Raw genomic sequence first — 9719 nt, 5'->3', positions numbered from 1 at the left:
ATGTTTCTAAAATCCGAACAAGAGCATATAATTCTTTATCGTAAGTAGAATAGTTCAAACTAGGCCCACTCAATTTTTCAGAGAAATATGCAACATGTTTACCATATTGTACTAACACACCTCCTAATCCAATTCCACTAGCATCACATTCAAGCTCAAAAGTCTTATTAAAATCAGGAAGTTGGAGTAAAGGAGCATGTGTCAACTTATCTTTCAATACCGTGAAGGCTTGTTCCTGTGCGGTACCCCAAACAAAAGGCACATCCTTCTTTGTGATCTCATTTAGAGGTGCAACAATGGTGCTAAAATCTCTCAAAAAATTCCTATGAAAACCAGCGAGGCCATGAAAATTCCTCACTTGTGTGACCAGTTTGGGCTGCGGCCAACTCTCAATAGCTTTAGTCTTTGCTTTATCAACTTCAATTCCATGTGGAGTAACAACATAGCCAAGAAAAGATACTCGGTCGATGCAAAAGGTGCACTCCCAAGGTTACCAAACAAACACACATCATGTAGAGCAATAAAAATAGCACGTAAATGTTCCAAATGTTCCTCCAAAGATCTGCTATAAATCAATATATCATCAAAATAGACTACCACAAACCGTCCAATGAAAGCACATAAAACTTTGTTCATTAATCTCACAAAAGTAGTACGTGCATTAGTAAACCCAAAATGCATGAATAACCACTCATATCATTTTAAATGTTGTTTTCCATTCATCTCCCAATTTCATACGAATTTGATGGTATCCACTACGCAAATCAACTTTGGAGAATATTGTAGAGCCATTGTAGCGATCCGACCTCAAACGGTCAAACCTCTGTGCATAAGTCTCATCCCTAGATTGATAATGCTGACACACACAGTACTTGAAGGATTTATAACTGAGTGCAATCACACACTTATTACATCGAATGCCTTAAAAGAGAACTTATTACAATAATATGGCTTAAGGCCATCTAAATAAGATAATAGTGGAAAGCTTCGAAGGTAAAGCGAGTCCCTCAACTCCAACGGCACAGCTGAGTGCACGACAACGACCTAGCGCACCTTACTCTTGGTCTGACAAGTCTGCAACATAATACGTTGCAACCGAAAATGGGTCAGCACATGGAATATGCTGGAAAAATAACACTTTAGAGCAATGAACAAGTAGCAGCTATAACTATATGCATATATGGCTCGTGGAGGCTTTACGGTTTTCATGTTTTTGCGAAAAGCCAAATTTTCCCTACAACAAAGGAATATATTTTGTTTAACTATCGTGGTAGTTGATAAACATTGAGAATGGTAACCCCTTCTCAATCCCAATTAATGTAATCATTAACCCCACAAGTTGATTAAATAAAGTGATGAGATCAACATAATAATTCAAGCACCAAATACTCAAGATGACCATAACCGGGGACACGACTAATCATGATTAGTTTGTACACTCTGCATAGGTTTGCACACTTTTCCCCACGAGACTCGATCTCCTCCATTGAATTTCTCGCACTACATGATGTTTGAGAAATGGATGACCGAGACACAGTCTTTCAGAAGCGTTAAATCTTCGACGGGTAAACCGTACCACCTACATCCCCTACGTCTGCTAGTTTACCACTGAAAGAGGTCACACAACATACTCACCTATGCCAGATCCCATAATGGCTTGTGGCTGCACACAGAAGTTTCCTGCATGAATAACAATATGATCCCTTTGAGCCTGGGTGGCGGACCATAGGATGATCACACGGATTCCCCGAGATCTCCTTGGACATCACTGGATTGCCCCAGGTGCCCACAAACAATCCACCCAGATGTGTGTTAAAGTAGCCGCCTTAAATAAACCCTTAGTTCATAATAATACTCACAACTTTCATGAATCACTCAACCCAAACCACGTCTACGAGCATAGCATAGCAGTATAAGCACAACGTAGGAGTAACTCCCAAGGTTTGAATGAAAAAGGGAAATAGGTACTACCTCAACTATTACTTCCCAATACCCACATGTTATGAAGTCCTAACCATCCAATGTTTGAGGGTTTAAACTAATGCACAAAAACTCGGTAACAAAGGGGTATGATCAAAGTGTTACTTTCCTTGCTGATGATCTGCAAACCCTAGAGACTCATAGTAGCACGCTTCACACTCCAGAAATTCTATGGCAAACAAACAATAGCACATATAAGAACTCAAGCAATAAATGCAAGGTTAAACTCAGATGAGAAATTCCAAACTGAAAGTTCAACTGAAGTGCTTCGATATGCAAAAAAACACTCAAATCGGAGCTACGAAACTCAAACTATGATCAAAAGAAGTTCGAATTCAAATCTGCTTGCAACCAAATTTTAAATTTTCAAAATCATGTTCAAGTTGGTTAACTGGAAAGAGGGGTTCGATACGTAGATTTTGGCGTTGGTTTCACTAGATTTGGACGAACGGTTGAAAAACTGTGAGGGTTTGAAGATCAGGGGCTAATCTGTGATAAAAATAATCGCGGATAGGTCTCCGGCCAAAAATAAAAAGAAAAAGAAAAGACTAACGAACGAACATTCATTATCAGAGATAAATGAATGAACGCGTTCGCAAACAGAGGCTTACGGGCGAATGTTTGTTAAATAACGAAATTGAAGAAAAACTGAGAAAACCGATCTATAAAAAACCTAGTTAGATCTAGGGTTTATCGAAATAAACCGACGAAAAACCGGGCAAAAACCGGTCGTCGGTGGCAGCGGAACCGAACGGTGGCGGGCGGCGGCTCCGGCGCGGCAACGGCAAGGCAGGGCTTGGGCGACAGCGGCGTCGGCGGTGCGGCAGGAGCAGGCGGTGGCGGGGCTTGCAGCGGCGGGGCGATGTGAGGAGGCGAGGGGGCTCCGGCATGGCTTATAAAGGGGCGGGGCAAGGCGTCTTGGGGGAGGGGGCAAGGCGGCAGGTGGCGTGGCCGAGCCGGACTCGGCGTCCGTGCGGCAGCGGGAGTCCGCGAGGAAGACGGCGGCGCGCGGGAATGGGCCGGTTGGGCTTCGGCCGAGTCGGTCCGGGAATTTTTTATTTTTTTAAATAAATTCCGCCGTAGAAACTCCTAAATGAATATGAAAAAAATTCTAAAAATTCCAAAAATAATTTTCGGCGTCTAAATAAAATATTTAAAATATGGTGAACATTTTTTGGCCTAAAATGCAATTTTGAAAAATGCATATTTTTCTAATTCAAATAAAATCTCAAATAAAATCCAAATAAAATAATCATTTGATTTTTACATCTTTCCTCCAATATTCCCCTCTGATTTGGAGAAGTCATATTATCTCCTCTCTTTTATTTTAATATTGGGAATATTTCGGAGAGAAAAAATTAAAAATCAAAATGATCCTCTTTTCAAATTTGAGAAAATTCAATTATGAAAATAAATGAAATCTCCAACTCTCTCCTTGGGTCCTTGAGTTGCTTAAGATTTCTAGGATCACAACAAAAATGCACATAAAATATGATATGCATATGATGTTCTAAGTACAACATCCAAATTGAAAATTTGGGATGTTACAAACCTACCCCCCTTAATATGAATCTCGCCCTCAAGATTCGGGTTGGCTAGCAAATAGTTATGGGTGGCTTCATCCTCGGTATGGTGGCTCCACTGAACTTTGCAAAACTTGATAACCTTGCTGCTCGTAACTCGACTAGCAAATTCGAGAATCTTGACGGGTTTCTCCTCGTAGGTCAGATCACTGTCCAACTGAATTACTTCCAGGGGCACTGTATCTCTTAGTGGAATATCGGCCATCTCTGCATGGCACTTCTTCACCTAGGAAACGTGAAACACATCATGAACTCCTGACAGTCCTTCGGGTAACTCCAGCTTGTAGGCAATCTCTCCCATACGTTCCAAAACTCGGTACGGTCCTACAAATCTCGGGGCTAACTTTCCCTTAACTCCAAAACGTTTAACTCCTTGCAGTGGTGACACACGAAGATATGCTCGATCTCCAATCTCATAGACTACCTCCTTGCATTTAGTATCTGCATAACTCTTCTGTCTGGACTAAGCTACTTTCAGTCTATCTTGAATCAACTTAACCTTCTCTTCGGACTCTTTGATTAAATCTGGTCCAAACAACTGATGGTCTCCAATTTCATCACACATGAGCGGTGTCTGGCATCTCCTTCCATACAAAGCTTCGAAAGGAGCCACCTTCAAACTAGCCTGATAACTGTTGTTGTATGAGAACTCCGCGTAAGGCAAATTATCATCCCAACCAGATCCATAATCTAGCGCACAAGCTCTCAACATGTCCTCCAGAATCTGATTGACTCTTTTTGTCTGTCCATCTGTCTGCGGATGAAAGGCTGTACTGAACTCTAGCCTGGTACCCAAAGTCTGATGCAACTGATTCCAAAACTTCGAGGTAAACTGTGTTCCTCTATCTGATACGATGGTCCTTGGAACTCCATGCAGAAATACGATCCTGGTCATATATATCTTGGCCAACTTCGTGATTGTATAGGTGGTTTTCACTGGGATAAAGTGAGCTACTTTTGTCAAATGATCAACCACTAGACAGATTGAATCGTATCCTGATCGGGTCATGGGTAATCCGGTGATGAAATCCATGCCAAGCCTGTCCCACTTCCATTCGGGTATCGGCATAGGCTGCAGTAATCCTGCTGGTTTCTGATGTTCTGCCTTCACTCTCTGACATACATCACACACTGCTACATACTTGGCAATATCCTTCTTCCTAGCCGTCCACGAGAAACTCTCATTCAAATCCAAATACATCTTGGTGTTTCTGGGGTGAATCGAGTATGGCGGGTGATGAGCTTCCTGAAGTATTAACTTCCTGATCTCAGCATTATTGGGCACATAAATACGATCCTCAAACCATAAGGTCTCGTGCTCATCCTCACGGAAACCTTTGGCTTTTCCTTTGCCCATTTTCTCCTTTATCTCAGCGATTTCCATATCATCCTTCTGTGCTTCTCGAATCTTCCCCAATAATGTAGACTGACCCTCCATTGTTGCCACAAAACCTCTTGGAACTATCTCCAAACGAAGCTCCTTGAGATTCTTGACTAACTCCTGGGGTAATCCTCCGCTTACAAGGGTATCGGCATAATCTTCCGGCTCAAAGCATCTGCTACAACATTGGCCTTTCCTGGGTGATAATGCAATTTCATACGATAATCCTTTATAAGCTCCAACCACCTTCTTAGCCTTACATTTAACTCGTTCTGCGTGAAAATGTACTTCAAAATCTTGTGATCAGTGTACACATCACATCTGTTTCCAATCAGAAAATGTCTCCAAGTCTTGAGCGCATGCACTACGGCTGCCAATTCCAAATCATGTGTGGCATAATTCAACTCCTCCATGTCCTAAGCGAGAAGCGTCGCAATACACTTGGAAATCCTTGCGTATATCCGGAACAATTAGCACTGGGGCTGTAACCAAACGTTTCTTCAACTCCTGAAAACTAGCTTCACATTCCTCGGTCCATTTGAACTTAGTGTCCTTCTTCAACAACTCCATCTTAGGCTTTGCAATCTTGGAAAAATTCTCAATGAATCTCCGGTAATATCCTGCTAGTCCTAGAAAACTGCGGATCTCCCCAACTGAGGTGGGTGCCAACCACTCAGTTACAGACTGAACCTTGGTGGGGTCTACTGCTATACCTTCTCCTAATATAACATGTTCAAGAAACCCTACTTCCTTTAGCCAAAACTCACACTTGCTAAACTTGGCATACAACTGATGTTCCCTGAGCTTCTCGAGAACTAAGCGCAAGTGTTCCTTGTGTTCCTCTTCATTCTTCGAGTATACCAGAATATCATCAATGAACACCACCACAAACTTATCCAAAAACTCCATGAACACCTTATTCATCATACTCATGAAGTAGGCAGGGGTATTCATCAATCCAAATGACATGACCGTGTACTCATAAAGCCCATACCTTGTGGTGAATGTTGTCTTAGGTATATCCTTTTCTCGGTTCTTCAACTGGTGGTATCTAGATCACAGATCGACCTTGGAAAATACTTTAGCTCCATGCAAGTGGTCAAACAAATCGTTGATCATCGGTAGTGGGTACTTGTTCTTGATCGTCACTTCATTCAATGCTTGATAATCAACAACCATTCTCAAAGATCCATCCTTCTTCTCAACCAAGAGCACTGGGCTCCCCACGGGGATGAACTTTGCCGAATGTAACCTTTCTCCAATAACTCCTTAATCTGCTTCTTAATTTCCTCCAGCTCATTTGCGGGCATCCGATATGGCCTCTTTGATATTGGTCCGGTGCCTGGCAACAACTCTATCAAAAATTCTATGTCTCGATCTGGTGGCATGCCTGGTAGTTCCTTTGGAAATACATTTGAGTAATCCTTCACAACAGGCACTTCTTCCTGAACAACCCCTGAAAGAGAATTCACTTGGGTCCTCCTTGACACATGTCGAGATACATACTTGGTCCTTTTTCCTTCCGAGGTGGTGAGTAGAATGGACTTACTAGCACAATCAATGTTAACTCCATACTTCGATAACCATTCCATGCCTAATATTATATCCAATCCTTGGGACTCCAAAATTATTAGGTCTAAGGGGAAAACATAGCTACCAATGGTTAAGGGTAGCCGACCACACCATCGGTTGGCCATATACTCCGTTCCTAGCGAGCTTACTAACATGGGTGACCTAAGGGCTAAGGTTGGTAACTTAAACTTGTCTGATCTAATCATGCTCATGCTCAACGCAGACACCAATACAGACATCATTTATCTGGGTTCAACACTAATCCCGAAGGTAGAGGGAGCGTGCGACGATGATCATATCATACTTGGAAATACTTCCAACACACATCGTCACCTCGCCCTTAGCTAGTTTCTGTTTATTCTGTGCCTTTTGTTTCGAGTTACCAATATTAGCAACTGAACCAGTATCTAATACACATGTGCTAATAGGGGTACTAGTAAGGTACACATCAATAACGCATATATCAAATATACTTTTGTTGAAGTTGCCATCATTCTTATCTACCAAGTATTTGAGGCAGTTCCGCTACCAGTGACCGTTCCCTTAATATAAGCACTTCGTCTCGGGTTTGGGTTCTTGGGTTTATTCACTAGAGCGGCAACTGGTTTGCCATTCATGAAGTTTCCCTTCTTGCCCTTGCCCTTCTTTGAAACTAGTGGTCTTGTTAACCATCAACACTTGATGCTCCTTCTTGATTTCTACCTTTATGACCTTAAGCACGACGAACAGGTCTGGGATCATCTTCCCTTGCATGTTATAGTTCATCACGAAACTCTAGCAGCTTGGTGATAGTGACTGGAGAACTTTTGTCAATCACTCTCTTTTCTGGAAGATTAACTCCCACTTGATTCAAGTGATTGAAATACCCAGACATTCTGAGCACATGCTCATTGGCTGAGCTATTCTCCTCCATCTTGTAGGCAAAGATCTCAAACCTCTCAACATGGGCATGAGCCTGAAATACCAATTTCATCTCTTGCAACATCTCATATGTTCCATGGCGTTCAAAATGATTTTGGATCCCTGGCTCTAAGTTGTAAAGCATGGTGCACTAAACTATCAGGTAGTCATCATAATGTGTCTGCCAGATGTTAACAACATCCATAGACGACGCTAGAGGGGTTGGCACACCGAGCAGTGCATCAAGGACCAAAGCCTTCTATGTAGCAGTGAGGACAATCCTCAAACTACGGCCCTAGTCCGCACAATTTCTTACAATATCTTTCAACTAAGTCTTTCTCTAGGAGCGTATTAAAATAAGGAGCTAAAGCGCGAGCTATTAATCCACAACATAATTTGAAAAGACAATTTGGACTATGTTCATGATAATTAAGTTCATCTAATCAAATTATTTAATGAACTATGATAATCCCCAAATGGAGGGAATCATCGTAGCAATTTCCAAAGGTGGAAGTGATAATTATGGAGTGTCGAACCCACAAGGAGCTAAAGGTAAGATCAATATTCTCTCAAGTCTTATCTGCCACTGATACGACTCTACGTACACCGAATGTTTGCTTCCAACTAGCAACGAGAAATAAAACTACGTTGTGGGTATGAAGACGATAACTTTGTATGATATCGGAGAGCTAAAATATGAAAGTAGGTGTTGTTATCATAAAGTTAGAATATATTATTAAATATTACAATTAGCGACTGTGGATTAATGGTGGATCGCTGTGTGGAATTGTCCTAGGAAATTTTTAACAAGACCGGTAATGACTATTGTAGTTTCATATGAGGGAGAGGCATAAGCTAACATACTTTCTCTTCTTGGATCATATGCACTTATGATTGGAAATCTAGCAAGCATCCGCAACTACTAAAGATCATTAAGGTAAAACCCAACCATAGCATTAAAGTATAAAGACCTCTTTATTCCCATACGCCATGTCCCGCTTGTCCGTGTTTGTGTTTTAGTCACTCATGCAACACAGACAATAAGCAAACCATGGACATATTGCAACACCCTACAGCGGGAATCCCTCACGCTTGCGCGACATGGAGGGCACCATAGGACAGCACCAAAGTAAAACATATAACTCATACCAATCTAGATCATTAATCATCCCAAAGAAAAAGGACATCTACTAAAAACATCATAGGATGGCAACACATCATTGGATCATAATATGTGGCATAAAGCACCATGTTCAAGTAGGGATTACAGCGGGGTGCGGGAGAGTGGACTGCGTAAAAGAGATGCGGATGGTGATGATGATGATGATGATGTTGATGAAGACGATCACCGCGGCAATGATTCCCCTCCTGATGGCACTCCGGTGCCACCGAGAGAGAGGAGAAGACGTTATCCCCCTTGTGCTTCCTCCTCCATGGCCTCCCCCTTGGATGGGGGGAGGTTCTCCCTCTGGTCCTTGGCCTTCATGGTGATGTTGGCCCCCCAAGGATCCTCCTCCATAGCCTCTGGTGATGATGGCCCCCTCCGGCAGGGTGCCAGAGAGGGCCTAGATTGATTTCTCGTGGCTACAGAGGCTTGCGGAGGCGGAACTTCCGATCTAGGTTATTTTCTGGAGGTTTCTGTATTTATAGGAATTTTTGGCGTCGGTCTCACGACAAGGAGGTGCCCGTGTCGTCCATGAGGTAGGCCCACGCGCCCGGGGGGCGCGGAGGGTAGGCCCCCCCACCCTCATGGACGGCCCGGGACTCTTCTGGCCCAACTCTTTTACTCCGGGGGTCTTCTTTTGGTCCATAAAAAATCGTCAAAATCGGCACGTCAATTGGACTCTGTTTGGTATTCCTTTTTTGTAAAACTCAAAAACAAGGAAAAAAAGAAACTGGCACTGGCCACTAGGTTAATAGGTTAGTCCGAAAAATCATACAAATAGCATATAAATGCATATAAAACATCCAAGGTTGATAATATAATAGCATGAATACTTCATAAATTATAGATACGTTGGAGACGTATCAGCATCCCCAAGCTTAATTCCTGCTCGTCCTCGAGTAGGTAAATGATAAAAGAAATAATTTATGAAGTGTGAATGCTAGCAAGTGCATAAGTTTCATCAATGATAGTTCCAATCACTTTTCTAGCATCATTATATATCATAGCAGTAGCTCATTTTCATAAAACTTTTCATGATCAAGTAACAAGCTATTCACATGTTAAAGTATAGATCATGAAATTTCTTGAAACTAACAAACTATATTCTCAGTCATCAAACAATTGCAATTCATTTGAT

Source organism: Triticum urartu, chromosome 7 (genome assembly GCF_003073215.2).
Source record: "Triticum urartu cultivar G1812 chromosome 7, Tu2.1, whole genome shotgun sequence".
NCBI classification, from domain to species: Eukaryota; Viridiplantae; Streptophyta; class Magnoliopsida; order Poales; family Poaceae; genus Triticum; species Triticum urartu.
Note: the sequence above shows the minus strand (reverse complement) of the source record.